The sequence below is a fragment of the Lissotriton helveticus genome, chromosome 11 (assembly GCF_964261635.1).
Source record: "Lissotriton helveticus chromosome 11, aLisHel1.1, whole genome shotgun sequence".
In the NCBI taxonomy this organism is placed as follows: Eukaryota; Metazoa; Chordata; class Amphibia; order Caudata; family Salamandridae; genus Lissotriton; species Lissotriton helveticus.
In genome coordinates, this window is record NC_136072.1 from 200,696,577 (window position 1) to 200,719,634 (window position 23,058).

Here is a 23,058-nt window from a genome sequence, read left to right on the forward strand (position 1 = left end):
TTTATGGGGCACTGAGAATTAGTGAACTTGTGGCAGGATCTAAGGCTGACATACTAGGTGGCTTGCAGAAGGCTGGGGTGACGATAAGGGGTGACACCATGTGGGTGATTATCCAGAAATCAAAGACCGATCAAGAAGCTAGGGGTCACACCATAGTTCTGCAACGGGCCCCCGCCAACCCGTGCTGCCCGGTGAGGCACGTGGAATCACTCATGGGATTATTGGTCGGTTCAGCAAGCAGGGCGTTGCTCTGTCACGCCGACGGGAGCCCCTTGACCAGGTATCAATTCAGGAGAGTGTTCGAAATAGGGGTCACAAAAGCTGGTCTTGATCCTAGAGATTTTGGATCTCATTCCTTCAGGATTGGGGCAGCAACTGAGGCGGTGGCAGGGGGCCTCCCAGTGGAAAGAGTGAAGACAATTGGGAGGTGGTCGTCAGACTGCTATAAACGTTATGTTCGGATTGACATGCTATGATTACCTGTCACTCACGCTTGGTCTCTTTTCCGCTCTCTTACAGTTTCTCAGACCTGTTACGCAGGGGAGGAATTTGTCGTCGGGCACCGCCAATATTCATCGGCACGGAGCGGCGACCAGGAAACAACAAAGAACAATGTCTGGATTGTTGGTCATTCATATGTGAAGCGAGCGGAATGTGTCTTCCTGTCAGGTGACAAGAAGGAAAGGGCGGCACAACTAGGGTTGAATATCACGTTCTTTGGCAGAGGAGGGTTGTGTCTTCACGAGTTTAGGGGATTCTTCCAAGGGCTGTTAGCACGCCAGCGGGCTCCACCGTCAGTGGTGATACTTCACCTTGGGGAGAACGATTTGGCAACATTGGGCAGGCGCATCTTGATTGAGGAGATTATCTCAACAGCGGGTTGGATAGCTAGGACCTGCCCCGGGTGCACACTAGTATGGTCACAACTAATACCTCGACTTCAGTGGCGGGGGGGCGATTCAGTCAGGGCGTTGAATCACTCGGTAAAGAGGATCAACACACGGTTGGATAGGTTGTTCCGAACCCCCGTGTTACAGTCAATACCTCATGGGTGCATCTGGGGTCAAAAGTATTACTTGAAGGACGGGGTTCACCTGACAGAAGAGGGTAATGTCCTATGGGCTGACAATATCTGGGCTTGGCTAGAGGGCTGGGGTAGGAGGATGTGTCCTTAGATAGGGGCTAGAGGGGGAGGCCAGATCGTCGGTTAACAATACTGGCCTGTGGCGGTAAGGTCATTATCGGTGAGCACATATTTGAGGTCTGAGGGGGCGGGCATCATCCTATGGAGGTTCCCGCCCAGGGGGAGGGGCCTGCGGGCCACTCCCAGTACTCCAGGGGCAAGGTAATATGCAAAGGAGCGCGGGTAGGAGTAGTTCACGCTTTCCTTAGGCTGGTAGCCACCCCGCGCGCGTGGACTCATGACGCCACCGGCGCAGAGTAAGGGCCCTCCTTTAGTGGGTAAATGGAGTTTGGGGCGTAGACCGGGCAATTCCCGGGGTAACACTGCGCATGCGCACTTCTAAGGGGAAGGCGCAGCTTGTAGGACCTGACACCGGTAGTGACCCTGCCATATGGCCAGAAATGTACAAAAATCAAGATAGGATGTTTAGTTAAGCTAGGAACAACTTGTATTAGAGTTTTGTTAAGGTCAGGCTCTCAAACTTGTTGATAACGATTGTATAACTGAATGTCCTGCTGATTTTTGTATTTCATTGTTGATTATGCAATTAAAACCCTTTTTTAATTTCATACTTTAATAAATACGGCCGGGCGACTAGCGCCCGCCTTCCAAAAAGTAAACACGTCTCGTGTCCACGTTCCTTGGTGTTGGGTGCCGGATTGGGGGGGAGGCGGCAGCTAGTCGCTGACCATGTGAAAAGGGGGGGCCCTCGGCCCCCCCGCACGCATGGCGGCGCGGCGACCGCCTCACCCCCTCTCCCCTCGTGTCCTTCGACGGTGGGGGCGTGCCCTGGGGGCGCGGCCCACCGCCGATTGGCCGGCGCCCCTCCTGACCCGGAATCAATGGACTGGTTCCGGGTCGGGGGGGGCGGGCGTTAGGAGGGGCCATCCGGCCCCTCGGGAATAAGAGGTAGGGAGCGCCCAGGAGACCCCCTTGTCCCTGGACGCTCCCTCGCTGAACGTTGTGCCCCGCGTTCGGGGCTTCTTTGTTTCCCACCCACCATCCCTTGGTACAAAGTTTAAGCAGCGTTATGTCCGGTCTAATGGTAAGTCTCATAGGTATAGACCGCGGGAGAGAGTAGGTTTTGTTGTATTTCATGATCTGTTGTCAGGACTTTTTTCCCTTTGTAGAAAAGTGATGTATGAAGTGAACTATATTTGAAGATATGTGTCTTTAGGCCTTTTTTCCCTTTGTAGATATACGTAGATATTGTGATTATGAGCAACATGTGTGAACCGAATTGTAATTTTATGCCATGTGTCGTTAGGCCTTTTTTCCCCTTTAGCTATGCGTGGATACTGTTATTTATTAGCCAGTGTAGTTGTCCTTTAGACTTTTTTCCATAGGTCGTCGTATTTATTAGGTATGGGGCATGCGGTAAGGTCATTATCGGTGAGCACATATTTGAGGTCTGAGGGGGCGGGCATCATCCTATGGAGGTTCCCGCCCAGGGGGAGGGGCCTGCGGGCCACTCCCAGTACTCCAGGGGCAAGGTAATATGCAAAGGAGCGCGGGTAGGAGTAGTTCACGCTTTCCTTAGGCTGGTAGCCACCCCGCGCGCGTGGACTCATGACGCCACCGGCGCAGAGTAAGGGCCCTCCTTTAGTGGGTAAATGGAGTTTGGGGCGTAGACCGGGCAATTCCCGGGGTAACACTGCGCATGCGCACTTCTAAGGGGAAGGCGCAGCTTGTAGGACCTGACACCGGTAGTGACCCTGCCATATGGCCAGAAATGTACAAAAATCAAGATAGGATGTTTAGTTAAGCTAGGAACAACTTGTATTAGAGTTTTGTTAAGGTCAGGCTCTCAAACTTGTTGATAACGATTGTATAACTGAATGTCCTGCTGATTTTTGTATTTCATTGTTGATTATGCAATTAAAACCCTTTTTTAATTTCATACTTTAATAAATACGGCCGGGCGACTAGCGCCCGCCTTCCAAAAAGTAAACACGTCTCGTGTCCACGTTCCTTGGTGTTGGGTGCCGGATTGGGGGGGAGGCGGCAGCTAGTCGCTGACCATGCTATATTTGCACAAATGCTGCTTTTAGAAAAAGTGGTTTCCATTTGGAAAGGCAGATGAAGGCATGGTGGGATGCTATCACTTGCAGCCCTCCAGCCCAACATTTGAACACCTTTCCTGAGGGAGGGGCAGGGGGTCACATATTGCAGTGTACCTAATTGATATTCATTTTGCCCCTGCCCTCTAATTTATGACCGATAAATGCAAAGGAAATATTGCAAATTGCATGCCCATTCACAAACAAGGTGGTGTGCAAATTAGACATCCTAGTTTGCAAATGGGTCTTTGTAAATCAGGCTCTGGGTTTATAGGATTTCTCCTGGCAGGTATGGCTCTCTCAAGTGTCATTAGGGCATTTAGAATACTGAAAATAATAAAGAGAAAGCACACATCTAAAAAAACAATCAATCAAAAATTGCGAGTGCGAGGGCAAATAAGAAATTAAGCATCCTAGTATTGGATTTCATTTGAAAAGTCTTCCAAGTGTTTTTTCCCATGTTTCCCCTATTATTGTACAGTTTTGTAGCAATGTTTACCTTCTTTAAGAAAACCTACAAACACACACACCAACAAGTTAAATAGCAATCGCTTTAGGGAAAAACAATGGGTAAAATCAGACAGGGAGCACATCTCTTTTACCAGGAAGATGAGGAATGTTAGTTCAATTAGACATTAGAATGGGGAGCACTCCATAGCAGACAATGGAGTGCTCCGAGCTTCTACGGGCCGGTAATGGCCAGCAGAGCAACCTTCCAATGTTGTTTAAACAAAGGCCTCTCAGAGCCCGAGGGGATTTCAATCCCCTCAGGCTCCGAGAGGCCTTTGTTTAATTTGTCAGAACATCTGCCCTCTAGTGGCAGAATGTTCTAATAGCCTTATATCCCCTCATTGATGGGCTATACCAGCTATTAAAGTCCCGCTCCCTTGTTATAGGCCGCAGGCCTTTAATAGCCGGTATAGCCTGCTACGTCTGGCTATAAGGCTATATTGGAACATTGGAATGTTGAGCAATTCATTGAAGACAATAGAGTAGTTCTTGGCCTATCATGGCTAGTATAAGCCCGGAGCTCCAACGTTCCAGTGTTTGTATTCATCTTTCTCCCTTTTTAATTTATAACATTCTACCCTTAGTGATTGGTATGCTTTTAGCCCTCCTACCTCGGGCTATACCATTTGTTAAAGGTCCTCTCTCTATGGTTAGCCCTTCGCCTGCGGTGAGAGTCTATAACACAGGTTCAAGCCCTTTAACAACCGCTATAGCCCTAATACGGCTATATTAAAATAGAGGCCCCATGTCACTGGAACACTTGACACTGACTATGATAGTGGCATCCTTGAGTATGTGGCGAGTATAGTAACATTGTGCATCCTGTAGCAAGTATGGAGATGCTGCATTTCTGCTCTCCTTGGTCTGAAATAGTACTGCTAGAATAGTGTTTAGTGTTGCCTACAGTACTTGACCCATAAGATGGAATTTAAGTCACCTCCATGTAATCTTATTTGACGTGTATTAGAAAAACGATTGTTTTAACTAGTTAGGCAGTATAATATAATGATTGCACTATATAGAGTAAAAGAAAATCCTCAAAGTTTTTGAATTACAAAGGAAGTGGTGTGTTGTAGTGGAAGCTCATTCATTTCTATCCACAGGGCCCATGCCATGCAATTTGTGTACAATTTGCTGATTATGTCTATTCACACCCACAAGGCTTTGGTCTTACGGTGGACCTTGCTTATTGCATAGGAGCTAGGAACTAGGGTGTCTCCTGTTGGCTTCCCAATCATGACCGACACATTGATAACCACTCAAATATTGGAAATTAAATCCAAATATATTACTCTCAGGATCATGCTATAGATATAAAAGATGACTACACGAATGGCGAACCTCCTAAAGAAGTTCAGTCTGGCCAAAATCCTACAAACCAATAAGTCTGCTGTAGCGCTGCAGAACAATAACTATAGAATCTGGTGTTCTGAAAATAACCTATGGCCATCCCCTTTGTGCATGAGAATCTGAGTTATAGTATGCATGGTCTCTGTGGAAACATCTCAGGTTACATTTAAAGGAAGACTCAGACAATGTGGGTTGAATTTAGTTATTGTATTAAACCATTTAGAATTCAAAGTAATAATCAGCATTTAGGCAATGTCATGAGTCTCGATACGCAATTACAATTTTAGTTTAAAACCACACATTTTACAAAGATGAAACAAAGGCAAATCTTACAAGAAAGCCTGAAATTTAGTATTTAGTCACAGAGTTCATAAGCAGAGGGAAGTACCTAATACCAATAGAGGCAGAAGGGTGGTTTGAGATGGCTCTTTAACATAGGCATATAGTTCAATCGAAGTGTAAGACTGGGAAAGCAGCAATGGACTTAGTAAGTAAATATTGCTCAGCAAGCCTCACTGAAATGAGTTCCAAAGATAGTTAGGGAGAGGAAAGTCAGCATCAGCAGCCTCCGCATCAGGAAAATAAGGACTGCCAAGTAATGGATGTCTCACTCCAAGAGACTGACACATGCAGGACATAACCAGATGCACAGTAAATGTTTTGGGCGGAACGCTACAAAGCATTCTTAAATGTGCCACTCAACATCAAAGCGTTATCCTTGAACACCAAAAGAGTGACACTATGTCCTTGGTGTTGAGGGAGTTTCTTCGAGCAGCACAACCTCTAAGAATGAAATGGAATTTCCATTCAGCATGAAGCCCACAGCGCCGTTGACATCTAGGCAGATAAGATGTAAACTATATGCTGAAGCAGAGCTTGGGGGATTTTCCCAGAAGTATTTTGCAGCTTGTTTTTTTCCAAAGTCTGTAAATCACGGTCCCTTGATACCTTGTTCATATGCTTTCACTTCTCCTCTTCAAGATAATGACAATTACCATTTTCAGCCATCCAATCACATTCTTATTTGTAATGCTCACACTGAAAATAGGAGAATATGGTGCCAACATTTAAGGTGCCATAGAAATCAAAACTTTTTTTTCCATTTGCTTATTAGTGAGTTACAGATTTCATGGGTTCGAGTATATGGGTTTCTCACATATGTTTCTCATATGCTGTAGTTTTTGCGAAAGCCGATATAGTAAGAATTAAATTATCTCAATAGCAGATGTGTGTATCTTACATGTAGGAGATTCATCTGCCCTTCAGTGTATGCCGAGTTTCCCACATTTTTGTTCCCTCTTTTGGGCCTATGAGATGGGTAAGGGTTGAACTCTTTTGTCCACTTCTCTTGTTTTTAGGTTAAGGGTGGCAGAAAATGAGCCTGGCCTCAGCCAGGCCACAGTGTGCTATTATTAAGTTTACTACATTTGCATGATCTCTCAGTAACACCAAATCCCTTTTCCTGAATATCCACATCTTAATATTAACGTGAAGCTACTGGTCATATTAAAACACTGGAGCCATGGGTTGAAATTGTGAAAGTGTAACTAAGTGTGATAGCAGTCACATGTGACAAATGGATTATATTAGGATTTAAAAAATATATATTTTCATCACAATGTTTGATGGAATATCAACTGTTACACTTTCATGAGGGGGGCGTGGCTAGCAGCCGATGAGGAAGGTCGCAGCCTAACGAGGCTCCCGACCCTCCGCCCGGCGATCCTCAAATTAATCCTTCCCACAACCCGGGATCCCCGCGCTAATCGGGTGGATCCCGAGTGCTACATAAGGACCTGCTCCGCTACGAAGCTCGAGCTAGTGGCGCTACTGCGGCGGCCGCCGCGAGCTACGGAGAGACCAGGCCACCGACAGTCAAGATGGCGACTCCCGCGTAGCCGAGCGCTGTGAGACCCCGGAGGCTCCTTCCCCGGCGCCTACCTGCACCGAGTGCGGCCGGCGGGCCCTTCCTGAACGGACCGGCACCTTCTGGGGAGCTGCTGACCCCCGCCTGCGGCGTGACCAGAGGCGAAGGGCGGCCTGCGGTAAGACCCGGCGAGACCCCGCCCCCACCCAAAGAACCGAAATCCACGCCCCGGCTTTGGGGCCTGCGGTCCCGGCGAGGCCGGCCCGACCGGACAGGAAGGGGGGACTCTGAAGTGGCCCAACTAACCTGCTATTCTGATTGGTGTGAGCACCCCGGGAAGAGAGAGTCCGTCTTGGGGGCGCACCGCTACTGTCCACCAGGGACCGGATTTGCGCGAGGAGCCCGGCTGCGCCCACTACAGCGGCCCCGGAATTGCAGTTGGGGCTTGGGGGGAAGACTTTTATGACCCCTGGCTGCTACACGGAAGCCAACCCGGAACGGGAGGAGTTTACCTCCGCTGCATGCCCCTGGGACTCAGCTCGACGACGCGGGCGAGACATGGGTAAGCCCAGAGGCCCCAAAGGGGACGGAAATCCTGCCTCAGAAACGCCCGCAGACCCCACGCAGCCTGCAACGGACCTGCAACAAATGCAGGACAGGATCCTGGAGGCCATAGCCGCTACGAAAGATGCCTTGCACCACGACATTGCGCAGGTGTCGGCTGGGCTGGGGCTGCTGCGCGCTGACCACGCGAAACTTACGGACAGAGTCAAAGAAGCGGAGACCACCCTAAAGGACTTGGTGCCGGCGCAGAAGTCGATGGATGGGAAGCTCACGGAAGCGCTGGACCGGATTCATACCCTGGAGAGGAGAGCCGAAGACGCTGAAAATCGTAGCCGGCGGAACAACGTGCGCCTCGTGGGCCTTCCGGAAAAAAAAGAGGGAACGGACATGGTAAGCTACTTGCACGAATGGCTGCAGTCAGTGGTGGCCCCGGAGGGCCTGTCCCCTTTCTTCACTCTGAAGCGGGCGCGCCGAGTGCCGTCGAGACCCCCGAAGCCGGGACTCTCGCCTCGCCCAGTGGTCATAAAACTACTACATTACAAGGACAGGGACTGGCTGTTGCAGCGGGCCAGGGAAGCGGGTCCGTTCCAGGTCGACAACAGCAAAGTGACATTGTTCCCGGACTACACGTTCGAAACCCAAAAACTGCGCGCCTCCTTCCTTTCTATCAAAAAAGAGCTCAGGACGGAAGGCATACAATACTCGCTGCTGTTCCCGGCCAGACTCCGAGTGGTGGTGGACGAGAAAACCCTGTTCTTCCCAACGTCGGCAGAAGCATGGGCCTGGTGGGACACCTACAAAGCTGGCACGGATGGGGCTCGGTTTCGGGCTGAGGAGGAGCGCCAGGAACATTCACTTAGGAGATCGAGACGACACCGAGGGCGCGGGCAGGGCTCAAAACGGCCGACGAACTTTCAAACAGCGGATGAACGTAGAGCGGCACTGCAGGCGGTGAAGGAGGTGTCAGGGGCGGCACTAACCCATTCGGAGAAGGGCTCGGGATAGGACGACCAGGGTACGGGTTTGGACACTGAACTGTCGGAGCTGGGAGGAGCCAGAGGCCCAAAGGTCACGCCGCAGACGTCGGAAGAAATCATCGAGAGCTGAACCCTCGACAAGGTACCTTTTTTGAGTTGCGGGGGCTTGCTGCAATTTCTAGGAACTTTGGAGCAGACTGCTATAAGACTGAAATGGTATGGGACTTGTTGCGCATGGTGGGGCGGGGGGTTAGGAGACAGCACCTAGAGAGTCCAGAGGCTAGTGTGCGCACCCCGAGGCCCATAAGGCCAACGTAGCATTGACTATGTCTTAGAGACTTAGGGAGCACGTTGCTCTACTGTTTGGATGGGAGCGACTCTTTTGCAGTTAAGTCCTGTTCTGGGGGAGGGAGGGCCTGGAGAGATTGGGGTGACTCTAGGAGCGGCTTGGGGTGGGGGGGCAGGGGATGGTTGGGGAAGGGAGGGGGAGGGGTCAAGTCTGTGGTCAGGATGCAATATACCTGAGGTCCGTTTTACCTCCAAAGGGACAATGGCTAATGTTGGCCCGTTGAAATGTGTGTCCTGGAATGTGCGTGGCTTAAACACAATGACGAAGAGACACAAAATCCACTCGTACCTGGTTCGTAGAGGGGTGCATATTGCATTCCTGCAGGAGACCCATTTAACCACAAAAGAGGGTGCTGCGCTCCAGCGTAGGTGGAGGGGCCACTTGTTCTACACTGCGTACTCTGCGTTTGCTAGGGGAGTACTTATTTGGGTTAGAGCGGGACTCCCCCTTCAGGTGACTAGGCACACAGAGGACCCGGACGGGAGGTATGTGGCAGTTGAGGGACTACTCAGAGGCCGACACATAGTGCTCTGTAGCATTTATGCACCGAATGTGGAACAAGCAGCATACTTTACGGGTCTCTCCAGGGGGCTTGCCAGCTACTTCACAGGTCCAGTGCTGATGGGAGGGGACTTCAACTCTATAGAGGATGTTACCTTAGACAGATCGCACCCACCACTTCGCACCTCCCCTGTACACCGATTGGCGAAATGTAGAACTGAATGGCAGAGCACATGGGACCTAACCGACTGCTGGCGCGCACAGCACCCCACTGAGCGGGATTACTCCTTCTACTCTAGTTTACACGACCTACATGTACGCCTAGATTCCTTTCTATGCTCCCCCCCGGTGCTTACTGCGGTGGCCCGGACGGAATACCTAGCACGTACGTTGTCTGACCACAATCCGCTCCTCCTGACGTTGGACTGGATGACTGAACCTCCTAAAATCCCGACATGGCAACTGCGGCCGGACACGCTGGATGACCCGCCCTTCTGTGCCGGGCTGGGAGAGCGGATCGCCCAGTATTTTGTGGAGAGCGAGGGCACCGCCTCGTCCAGGGCTGTAGAGTGGGACGCGTTTAAAATAGTGGTGAGAGGACACAGCATTGGGAAATACGCGGGAGTGCGCAATACGTTAATAGACGACTAAGACAAGGCCGAGCGCACACTTCGTGAAGTGGAACTGGGCCGACCGAATCGTCCTGAGCTACAGGAGAAAGTGAGTGGGGCGCGGGAAGCGGTAGCGGTGGAGATGGAGCGCCTTCGTAGCTTCGATTATAAGGCATACTTAACGAAGACTCTGGCTGAAGGAGACAAAACTGGAACACTCTTGGCCTGGCTAGCAAACCCCAATAGGAATAGCCAACCGATATTGGCCTTACAGGGAAGTGGGGGTCACACCCATACTGCGCAATCTGCAATACTAGACTGTTTCAGATCATACTACGAGAGATTGTATAGTGCGGAGCTACACGACCACACTGAAGCGCTGGACGCTTTTCTGAGCGACCTGCAGCTACCGCACCTAGAGCAAGAACAGGCGGACGCTCTGGGAAGCCCAATTGCCTTGGCCGAAATAAGGGGAGCAGTGAAGCGAATGGCGCGTAATAAAACACCGGGGATCGATGGGTTGCACATTGAGTTCTACAGGAGATACTTAGACCAACTAGCCCTGAGACTTCAAACGATTTATAACGAGGCCAAAGAAGTAGGCAGACTCCCCCGTTCGATGAGCGAGGCCATAATTATCCCATTGTTAAAACCACGTAGAGAGCGTACAGACCCTGCATCCTACAGACCATTATCTAGGCTAACAACCGACTACAAAATACTGAGTACGGTGCTGGCCACCAGGCTGCTAACCCATATGCAAGATTTGGTCCATAAAGACCAATCAGGTTTCATTCCCACGAGAAACACTACACACAACATTCGCAGGTTGCTCAGACTGGTGGACACTCCGCCCTCCGAGGCGAAATCCCCCCTGGTGTTGGCGGTCGACATAGAGAAGGCCTTCGACAGCCTGGAATGGAATTACTTATATAAGGTGATGCACAGCTTTGGCCTAGGAGAGGGATACATACAGTAGACAAAAGTGCTCTACTCCTCTGCGAGAGCAAGGGTAAGGGTTGGATCGTTGGTGTCGGACCAATACGAAGTAACTAGGTGAACCAGATAGGGGTGTGCACTATCCCCCCTGCTATTTGCGCTTGCGGTGGAACCTCTCGCGGCTCAGGCTAGAAAGGGGGAATATTACACCGGGCTGATCCACGGGGGAGGACTCCATTACATCTCCTTGTATGCGGATGACCTCCTCCTCTTTTTGGATAATGCAGAAGAGGCTGTGGAGGGTGCCGAGAGACTACTGGAGCGCTTTGGCAATATATCGGGGCTGCGGGTGAATTGGTCAAAAACCTGTCTCTTCCCACTACGGAGGGGGGAGGAAAGCCCTCCACTCCGCCAGAACCTTCGCTGGGAACCCCATTGCCTGAGCTACCTCGGGGTGCACGTCTACCATGACCCGACGGACCTCCTCGATGGTAACATTGGCCGCTGCATCCGCTCCCTGAAGAGCTGTATGTCCTTCTGGGCCACTCTGCCGCTCTCGACAGTAGGCCGGGTTGCACTTTTGAAAATGGTGGCTCTGCCGCGACTACTATATTTCTTCCGAACCCTCCCCGTGTGGATACCCGGAGCGGTTTTCAAACAATTGAAATCAATGCTGGTGTCTTTTTTATGGGGAACGGGCAGACGCAGAATAGCACTAACAACGCTAACCCGCCCTAAGGACGAGGGGGGCCTCGCTGTCCCGGACTTTGAGCTCTACTACTTAGCAGCTCAGTTGCAATTCTTCACGCAGGAAGTGGCGAGAGTGTACCGCGGCCCAGAACAGGGGAGGGAGATCGGCACGCCCCGCCATGTCCTAGCATATATCACTCTGCAACAAAAACTGCTTCTACGGGAGCTCTCCCAGGAGGAACGGACCCTTTGCTTGTGCTGGAACCGCTCACAAAGGCAAACTGGACCTGGTCACCCATATGCTCCCGAAATCCCGCTGGGCATGGTGACGGCGCTCCCGCATGGTGGTGACTGGTCGGGACTGCATCTCTGGGAAGAGGCGGGGCTGCAGATGATAGGTGACCTCTACGAGGATGGGGTGTTGTCCCCGTACCAGGCCTTGCAAGAGCGGTACGATCTTCCGAGGGGGGACTACCTACTGCACGCGGCGGTGGTGAGAGCCATACAGGTGCACTGAGGGGGGGGCCTGATAGAGCCTGTAACATCGCTAGCGTGCCAATACACCATGATGGCGGCGGGAACATTTAAGGCCGTTACGTGCCTCTATCGCAGAATGCACACGGAAACCCTACTGCCACTCACGTCCCTTAAGAATAAATGGGAAGCGGACCTGCATTTAGACATCCCAGACACTGTATGGTCACAGTTAGTGCGGAGAGTCAGGAAGAGTACTAGGAACGCGCGCTTCCAATTGATACACCTCTATATTCTCCACCGAGCTTACCTCACCCCAAGTAAAATCGCAGCGTACTTTCACGTAGCGGACGCGGCATGCCCTAGATGTAATCAAGTGGGAGCTGACCTGGTCCATATGTTAAGGGGTTGTCCCTGTCTACAAGAATATTGGACGGAAATCGAAGAGACCCTGAACGCAGTCACAGACAGGGAATTGCATTATGATCTAACACATCTCCTTGTGTTTAAAATATGGTAGATATTTTCAGTTCCTTAACAAGCTAGACATAGTTTGGACTTACTGAAGTTTGATGAATGATGAGGTGGGCAGGCCCAAGGGAACAAGCATTGCCAAAAAACATAGAGCCCCCGGGTTTCTGATCAAATTAAATACAGAAGTACTCCTAGGTAGAAAGGAAAGTTGGTGGAAACCAGAAGAATGTATTGTATTAATGTGTTTAGTTAAAGAAAACATCTGGTCAAAGAGTAAAATAGTGTTGGAAAGGACCCATCAACTCAGGCCAGGTTCCAAGAAGAGACAAACTCCACCTTCAATTTAAATTACTCTAAGTTAAAATCAGGAATTTGTCTATTTGACATGAGCTAGCTGGCAGCTTTGTTATACAAAAATATATATACATTAAAATTGTATCTATTTTCAGTGTTTAGAATTTTAGATAATCACTATTTTATAAATGCCACTTTTAGAAAGTGGGCGCTTCTCTGTGCTTATGACTCTTTGTGCTTTGCAGCCTGACTCCAGTCCACACCTGGACCTGCGTGACAGCTACACTTTATGCATACTTTTCAGACAGCCATCAAATGGAAAGGGTTGGGTGTGACAGGGTTGCATATGCATTCATCTGCATAATGATGGTATTCCTGGGCTGGAAGAGAGAGGGGTGTTCACACTTTACACTTGTATAGGCTGTGTCCTGCCCTCACACAAAGGGCTGATTTACCCCTACTGATGTCTGGAGTCAGGGTTGGGTTGAAATGGACTGTTGTGCACTTCTTAAGGTCTTGTGGAGTTACCCCCTGCATCAAATACATGTTGGAGTATAAGTACGGGGCCTCTGGCCCCATGTTGGGGAATCATATTTGGAGCTGGAACTGACCCCCCGTCAGAAGTACTGTTGTCTTGCTTAAAAGACTCAGGGGCATATTACCAACGATTAGCGATATTTATCGCTAACTAGGCTTAGCAACAAATTTTTTATAGCTAAGCATCGCCGGATATTATCACTGAGATAACGTGCTATTAGCAACGTTTATCTCCAAAGCGATAAATTTTCCGGCGATAGCATGAATATCGCTGACAATACAGCGATATTCATGCATTAGCGACAAAATGCTCTTAGCCATGTTATACACCTCCCATTGGATAACATGGCTAAGAACTGGTCAGAGCAGGCGTTAGTTTTTGGCGATAGCGGGAATATTTCCATCGCTGCGCCTGCCTTGCTAGTAGGCGATAGCGACGTTAGCGACTGCTTTCAGTCGCTAACAGGTTGGATACGCCCACTTTGCATGTCATTAGCGATAAATATCGCTGACAAGCAAAGCGGGGCCCAGACCGCTCGCTATCACCTAAAGCTGTCACTAACTGCTGTTAGCGACAGCTTGCTAATAGAGCAATAGAATTATCGCCCTGCTTAGTAATATGCCCCTCAGTGGCTGTGGGTTTCTGATCAAACGAAATACAGAAGTACTCCTAGTTAGAAAGCAAAGTTGGTAGAAACAAGAAGAAAGTTATGTATTAATGTGGTAAGCTAAAGAATACATCTGGTCAAAAAATAAACTAGTGTTGGAAAGGACCCATCAACCCAGGTCAGGTTCCAAGAAGAGACAAATTCCGCCTTCAATTTAAATTACTCTAAGTTAAAATCAGGAATTTGTCTATTTGACAAGAGCTAGCTGACAGCTTTGTTATAAACAAATATATATATATATATATATATATATATATATATATATTACCTACTGGCGGTCGCCAGTAGGTATATATAGTTAGGATTTTTTCTCTATGGGTTTTTTGAAAATTCTATGTCTAATAACTTTGGCGTTTGTGGACGGAATTGGCTGAAATTTTCAGGAAAATGGCACATTTTGTTTCTGAGCAGCCCTTGAAAATTTGGGGGGGGTTCGTCCAGTGGGGGCCGAGAAAAAAGGGGGGTCCCAAAACGTGTTTTTAACATTGAGTTTTCCATAGGGCGGTTGGCCTCACTTTTAGCCCGAACGGCTGAATGGATTTGCACGAAACTTGGCAAAATTGTAGGGACTGGTAGCCGGATGTGCCTTTTGTAGGTCTCAATATATGTGCTCCAGTGGATTTTGAGAAATTAACGTTTAAAAAAAGATATATATCTGTAACAGCGGACCAGTTAGCGCACTGGTTCGCGGACTTTTCGCGCAACGGAGCTTTGTGAAGCGAAGCTGATTGGTTCTCTGGCGTCTGTCAACATTCCAAAAAGTCCGTAGCGGCCGCCATCTTGTCTCTCGGTAGGATCGAGAGACAAGAGGAGGCCAAAGCGAAGGGGCAAATGACCATAAGGGGGAATAGTAGATCCTCGCTGACCCCCTAGGTTTGATGTGGAGGTTTTAAAAGGGCCCCGCGGGGCAAAAAAAAAAAATTATAATAATAATCTTACGGCTGAATGGATTTGCACGAAACTTGGCAAAATTGTAGGGACTGGTAGCCCGATGTGCCTTTGCTAGGTCTCAATATATGTGCTTCAGTGGATTTTGAGAAATTAACGTTCAAAAAAAGATATATATCTGTAACAGCGGACCGCTTCGCGTACTTTTCGCGTTACGGAGCTTTGCGAAGCGAAGCTGATTGGCTCTCCGGTGTCTGTAAACATTCCAAACAGTCCGTAGCGGCCGCCATCTTGTCTCTCGGTAGGATCGAGAGACAAGAGGAGGCCAAAGCGAAGGGGCAAATGACCATAAGGGGGCATAGTAGATCCTCGCTGATCCCCTAGGTTTGATGTGGAGGTTTTAAAAGGGCCCCGCGGGGCAAAAAAAATAAATAATAATAATAATCGAACGGCTGAATGGATTTGCACGAAACTTGGTAAAATATTAGGGACTGGTAGCCCGATGTGCCTTTGCTAGGTCTCAATATATGTGCTTCAGTGCATTTTGAGAAATTAACGTTCAAAAACAAGATATATATCTGTAACAGCGCTCCGCTTCGCGGAGATAAAATTATATCTGTATTACGTAGCTGTTGCTAACACCAGTTAGCGACGGCTAGTAGGAGATAGCGACCATCTTGGGCCCCACTTTGCATGTGAGTGATATTTATCACTAATGACATGCAAAGTGGGCATGCCAAGATGTTAGCGACTGGAAACAGTCGCTAACATCGCTATCTCCTATTATCAACTTTTGGAAATATTCGAGATAAGCGCGAATATCTCCAAAAAGTAACAGCTGCCCTGAGCAGTTCTTAGCCATGTTATCCAATGGGAGGTGGATAACATGGCTAAGAGCATTAGCTCGGTAATGCATGAATATCGCGGAGTTTTCAGCGATATTAATGCATTGCGCTCGTTTTTTATCGTATTTGCGATAAACCTTGATAATAGCAAGGTTTATCTGCGATAATTTCTGACGGTAAAAAAATCTTTGCAATGCATCGTTAGGGATAAATATCGCTTAACTTTGGTAATATGCCCCAACGTCTGTTAACGTTCGATTCGAAGGAAATCAGGAATTGTTGAAAAACATTGTGTGCGCCATCTTGTCTTTTTTCAAATGCCACACTTTTGTCGTGCACGGCAGCCATTTTAGATGCCTTGACCAGATCCACTCTGTGCACGCTGTCGATCCTTAGCATGGCTCCCCACCCTCGCAAGCATCTCCCCCAGGCAGTGGTCACCCCCGCTCTCTGTTTTATGCATGGGTAATAAACCTCCCCCCATCTGCGCTGTTCTTCCCTGAGAATCACACCCTGTGCCCGCCCGACACCTCCCTTTCGCCCTATTCACTACCGCACCCTCTGACACTCCTTTTCCTCTGTGTCCGATTGTCCAGGCCGGTCCTAGGCTATCAGCTAGCCCTGCAGATGTAGTTTATAGCCACAGCTGTAAAGATTCACCCCTCTTCAAAGGAGTTATAGTAGATCAAGGCCCACACTCGATGAGATCCGTCACAGCAGAAGCGTTGCTATTATCTGAAAACCATCCTGTATTGTGATTGGGGAGGGGACCGAGCGTGAAGCGGAAGATTCCAGGGATGACTCTTTGTACATCAAAGTTTTTACAATTATGTGTCACATTAAAAATATATAGCACTCCGACAAAGTAGTAAGATTATAAAACTTTAATAATTTATAAATATATACAAGAAAACAAAAATAGTAATAACATATAAACATTTTTAGAGAAAAACAACGAAGTAGCGGTCGGCTGTGCGAATAGTCCCAACGCAGCACAACGTCCAGATTTCCGGCGTGGGGCGTCGCGGGGGGTGGGTGATCAGTAGCAAACTGTTGTGCGAATAGTTCCAAGGCAGCAGAACGCGCCGAAATCTAGATGACACAAAAGTGATGTCTAGTAAGTTGCCACCCAGCAAATAACGGCGTGGGGCGTCGCGGGGGGTGGGTCATCAGTAGCAAACTGTTGTGCGAATAGTTCCAAGGCAGCAGAACGATGGCACCAAGGTGATGTCCAGTAAGTTGCCGCACTGGTTTTGGTATCCTACAATGCTGCTCCGAATAACGGCGTGGAGCGCCCCGGGGGAGGCGGCGTGAACGGGCCTCTCCAGGTGGAGTCTCGTCTGTTGTAGTGGGGCGCCCCTTTACCGTTTCAGTTGCCATTCCGTCCGCTTTTGGTCCACTGTGTCAAAATCCGCCATTCAGCTGAGTTGCGCCCACTCTTGCGGTGCAGCGATAGGCGGCTGTCACAGGACTCTCAAAATGGCGGCAGGCTGTTTCCTTTTTGGGCCTGGTCCACTGAAATGGCCCTGGGACACCTTGGAAATCGGACGCTTGTCTGCTAGGTCTTGGACCCCATTCTCGAAAGCGTCCCCTCCGCCTTGAGAATTCATCAAAAGTTTTGGGGGCCCCGACTCCTGCAGGCTTCTGGTGGGGAGCGGCTGCCATGATTGCTCGCGGAATGACCACGACGGAGCTACGAGATGGTGGTGCTCTCATGGTGACGCCAGCTTCAGTCTGAAACATCCAGAAACAAGGTGGGGCTTTCATCGTTTGGGGGAAAAAAAAAGTTTTCATCCAATGAAAAGTGTTGTTTTTAGATCATATGATCAAGCCTTCCATCATTAGGAAACCAAAAGTAAAATGAACCAATGAAAAGTTTTATAAACAAGTCACATGACCTGTTATGCGGCATAGGGTATAAAATGCGGAGAAAATACGTTGGCACGTGAGGCGGCGTCAGTAGCGGACCGATGTGCGAATAGGCCGAAGGCAACACAACGCGCCAAGATCCGGATGGCATCGAGGTGGTGTCATAGTTGAGAGTTCTGAGCAGCGGTTGTAACACTGTCTGAAGCTTATTTGCAGCTGCTGCAGCTTCACTACGCGCCAAGATCCGGATGGCACCGAGGTGGTGTGTAGGAAGTTGCCGCACTGGTGTGGCCATCCTACAATGCTGAAAGTCGGCGTGGGGCGCCCCGTTGGCCTGTGAGTTTGCGTCAGTAGCGGACCGATGTGCGAATAGGCCGAAGGCAGCACAACGCGCCAAGATCCGGATGGCACCGAGGTGGTGTCTAGTAAGTTGTCGCACTTCTGTGGCCATCCTACAATGTTGAAAGTCGGCGTGGGGCGCCCCGTTGGCCTGTGAGATGGTGTCAGTAGCGGACTGATGTGTGAATGGGGCAAAAGGCAGCGCAACAATATTTTCTACTATATTTCCGGTGTAGAAGAGACCACAAGGCGCTGAGATGCCAAGATCCGGATGGCACCGAGGTGGTGTGTAGCAAGTTGCCGCACTGGTGTGGCCATCCTACAATGCTGAAAGTCGGCGTGGGGCGCCCCGTTGGCCTGTGAGATGGCGTCAGTAGCGGACCGATGTGCGAATAGGCCGAAGGCAGCACAACAATATTTTCTGACTGACACCACAAGGCGCTGAGATGCCAAGATCCGGATGGCACCGAGGTGATGTCTAAGTTGCGGACTGATGTGCGAATGGGGCCAAAGGCAGCGTAACAATATTTTTTGTATGGAAGATACCACTAGGCGTTGAGATGCCAAGATTCGGATGGCACTGAGGTGATGTCTAGCAAGTTGGTGTGGTCATCCTACAATGCTGAAACTCGGCGTGGGTCACCCCATTAGCCTGTGAGATGGCGTCAGTAGCGGACCGATGTGCGAATAGGCCGAAGGCAGCACAACGCGCCAAGATCCGGATGTCACCGTGGTGGTTTCATAGTTGAGAGGCACTTCATCTGCAGTGGGGCGCCGAGATCCGGATGGCACCGAGGTGATGTCTAGCAAGTTGCTGTACTGGTGTGGTCATCCTACAATGCTGAAACTCGGCGTGGGTCGCCCCATTAGCCTGTGAGATGGCGTCAGTAGCGGACCGATGTGCGAATAGGCCGAAGGCAGCACAACGCGCCAAGATCCGGATGTCACCGTGGTGGTTTCATAGTTGAGAGGCACTTCATCTGCAGTGGGGCGCCGAGATCCGGATGGCACCGAGGTGATGTCTAGCAAGTTGCTGTACTGGTGTGGTCATCCTACAATGCTGAAACTCGGCGTGGGTCGCCCCATTAGCCTGTGAGATGGCGTCAGTAGCGGACCGATGTGCGAATAGGCCGAAGGCAGCACAACGCGCCAAGATCCGGATGTCACCGTGGTGGTTTCATAGTTGAGAGGCACTTCATCTGCAGTGGGGCGCCGAGATCCGGATGGCACCGAGGTGATGTCTAGCAAGTTGCTGTACTTGTGTGGTCATCCTACAATGCTGAAACTCGGCGTGGGTCGCCCCATTAGCCTGTGAGATAGCTGTTCTTTGGATTTGGGCCTGGCTCGTCTGCTGTAGTGGGGCGCCCCTTTACCGTTTCAGTTGCCATTCAGCTGAGTTTCGGCTGCTCTTGATGCTACAGCGACAGGCGGCTGCAACAGGACTCTCAAAATGGCGGCCTGTTCTTTGGATTTGGGCCTGGTCCACTAAAATGGCCCTGGGACACCTTAGAACTCGGACGCTCGATTTTTTTTTCCTTTCCTGTACATGCAAAAAAAGGTAAATGCCCGGTACGTTACACGCTTCATCTGCCACGATGAACTCTCCAGAGGAACCGAAAAAAAATATAGTTGTGGTAACTATACCATGCATCGTCATATGGAGAGGTGGCACCAATTAATTATAGTGCTGCATAAAAGAGAGATTTGGAGGAGAACCCCTGACCTGCTAGTACATTCATCAAAGAAGTGGCACTGAGAGCTTCAGAGGCAAGGGAAACGGTCCCAAATATTTAGAAGAACTTTGGAAAGATTAAAATGACATGTTTAGATTGTGGCAAATTAATTTCATGTGGACAGATGAGTGTTACTCTAATAAATACAGCATATGAACATCATCATAGTCGATGGTTGGTAGAGACATTTTGACTATATCCTGGACCTGCCCGTCCTCGCCCAAAATGGCGCCAGAATAAATGGGACTCGTAACTCCTTGTTGTGTACTGGTTGCAGAACCTTGAAATCACGAGATACGTATGCAGTTTTGAAGCAAATGGCGGGCGGGGACGAGAATTGATTGAATATTTCGACATCCCTATTGATATTAAGTTCTGATGTGTTATTGATTACTGTACTGTTGAAAGTTCGAATTAACGTCACCCATGGTACTTGCCCGCAAATGTATATCTAGATAATTTTATTGTAACTGGCCCTGTCGTATTTTAATTATAAAATGTACGTCCACCGATTCCGTAACTGTTAGACACCTTAGTTCTTGCAACGTAATGGCCCGCCCGTTACGTTCCTCTACAGTGTAAATGTCTATTCATCATATACGATTACAGTTTGCTCCGTGGCCGGCCCACGTGGTTATAGGCTCGTATTTGTATAATGAAATTTTCACAATAAAGGTTTTTAAAAGAAAACATGGTAGTAGTATATACATTGGTAAAGTTTTTAATAATAGTCACTGTTTTAGAATCATTAAAAGGCAAGTGAAATAAAGCAGACCAATTACATGAAGGGTAAAAGGTATAATACGAAGGAACGCAGTAAAGATAAATGGTCAAGGGCTGTTGTGTTTTCTATTCCTGCAACATAAAGTGATCGATAAGAATCTCATATTCAGGCGTATCGGCGACTAAGACAGCAGGTCGACCCTCTTTTGCTCAACGGCTCCGTCATGGGACGAAGAAACGCTCTTTTTCTCGAAAAAAGAATATATTTTACTTGCAGGACAGTTGTAAAATTTCCGGGAAAGTACATTAGCCTGGAACATTATAACATATATTTAAGAAAAAATAATGTTCGGAAGTAATGAAAAGCGTAATTTTTAGGTCATATGACCAAGCCTTTCATCATTACAATAAGAAAAGTAAAATGAACCAATGAAAAGTTTTATTAACAAGTCACATGACTTGTTATGCTTACGTTACGCGCTGCGCGCCCCGGATGACTTCCGGATGCGCTAACGCGGCGCGTCATATGACGCATTACGCGACAACGCAGGTACAGAATATAGTCAAAATGTCTCCACCAACCAGCGGTCGGAACACAACCCCTTTCAGCAGGCTAAATAGTTCTGTTAAATGACAACAGAAGGGACAGGCAACAAGAACCATCAGTCAAAGAGGGGAGGGCTAGTTCTTCTCTACCGGGTTACATTGGGGCGCTACCGGAACTGATCGAATTGGTAGTCTACAGTGTTTCTGGATGTTTCAGACTGAAGCTGGGATTAGCATGAGAGCAGCACCATTTCGTAGCTCCGTCGTGGTCATTCCGCAACCAATCATGGCAGCCGTTCTTTATCGTTATTTTGGGCGGGGTGGGTGGCGGAGCCGAGCTGTTTTGCAGCCATCATTGTGTGGAGTTCAGTTCATCTCACTAGTTTTGTATTTGTCATGAGGGGTTGTTCCTAATGTTTCTATTTTAGCGAGGTCAAAAAGAGATCCCATTAGTGGCCTACTGATTTTGCTCGATTCCTTTTCTTTTTTTTTACACGATTTTTCGTTATCTGCAAAGACTAAACAGAGTATTGCGACTCTGTGTTTGTTTGTAAATAGAGAATGAACCAAAGAGAACTAATTCTAAAACAGTAAATACTTGGATAACAATGAATCAAATGGAGAGAGAAGCAGGCACGACGGATTACAATGGGGGCAAAGACCTGCGTTAACTACCTTTCACTATCTGCAAAGAGAGAGTACTCCTAATAGAAATGAGGGGGGGGGGGGCACCATTCAAAGCAGATCAGTGTGCATAAACACGAAAATGTTTTCACTTACCACGTACTTGACATTCGACAGCTTATGATATTTGCTATTAAAAAACCATTGAAATTCACTGAAAAAACCATAGGTTATAGACCATATATAGTTAGGAATTAGCATTTACAAAACCTTGAAAATTCACTGAAAAAACCATAGGTTATAGACCATATATAGTTAGGAATTAGCATTTAAAAAACCTTATTTTACTCACACAAAACCATTGAAATTCCATATATAGTTAGTTGCACTAACTATATATCGCGCACCTGCAATCCACTGCTGATGATGTCACATATTACATCATTCATGACATGGTCAGTGACATCACTGATGACATCACTGATGACATCTCAAATGACATCACTGATGACATCACTGATGACAACATCCAGTGACTGTATGTTTCTGTAAAGTTAAAATGTGTCTTACATATTGAAGAATGAGTGGAAGTATAAGTGTCTGGACAAAGGATTTAGTAGGTGCATGACTGAATGCATGAGTGAGTGATTAAATGTGTCTCACTGAGTGCATGGGTTAGTGACTAAAGTGTCTTAATTTGTGCATCATTATGTCTGTTGTTCTGTAAACTGCTGCATGTTTTGATCAGTAGCTATATGATTAACTATATGGGTTACTGATTGATTGTCCAAGTATTTGTATGGGAGACTGAGTGTGTGTGTGGCTGGCTGGGAGGTGTGTGACTCTGTGCAGATCAATGTGTACTTGTATCAATGATTGTATAACAAGGTAAGTATGTGTTAGTATATGTTTGAAAATGTAAGGTGCTCTATGTTTAACTGTATAGACAAGAAAATGGAAGTGTCATTGATTCTTTACAGGACTGACTAGGTGTGTGAGTAACTCCATGGATGAGTGGCAGACTGTGAGTGTCTGTATAGGTGTATGAGTGCATATGATAGTGTTGTAAAGATGAGTGATTGTATGTATGAATGATAGTATGGGTGAATGAGTGAAGGTGTGTGTAGACGTAGGAATCAGTGAGTGCGTATGTAGTAACTAGTATTGGTGTGTCAATGGTTTCAAAAATTATATTCTGTATTTAACACTGGGTGAAACAGAGGTTATATTAAAATGTGAGGAGATGCATTGTATTGTCACATGAATGATAACATCAGTGATGTGGTCATTGATGTCAAATGAGATGTCATCAGTGATGTCATCAGTGATGTCATTTGAGATGTCATCAGTGATGTCATCAGTGATGTCACTGACCATGTCATGAATGATGTAATATGTGACATCATCAGCAGTGGATTGCAGGTGCGCGATATATAGTTAGTG

General features: G+C 48.2%; 1 protein-coding gene across 1 annotated transcript in view; it reads left to right on the plus strand.

Moving 5' to 3' along the window:
• The window catches only part of VEPH1 (ventricular zone expressed PH domain containing 1), a 1,476,213-nt gene that overhangs the window by 289,387 nt on the left and 1,163,768 nt on the right, over positions 1-23,058 (plus strand).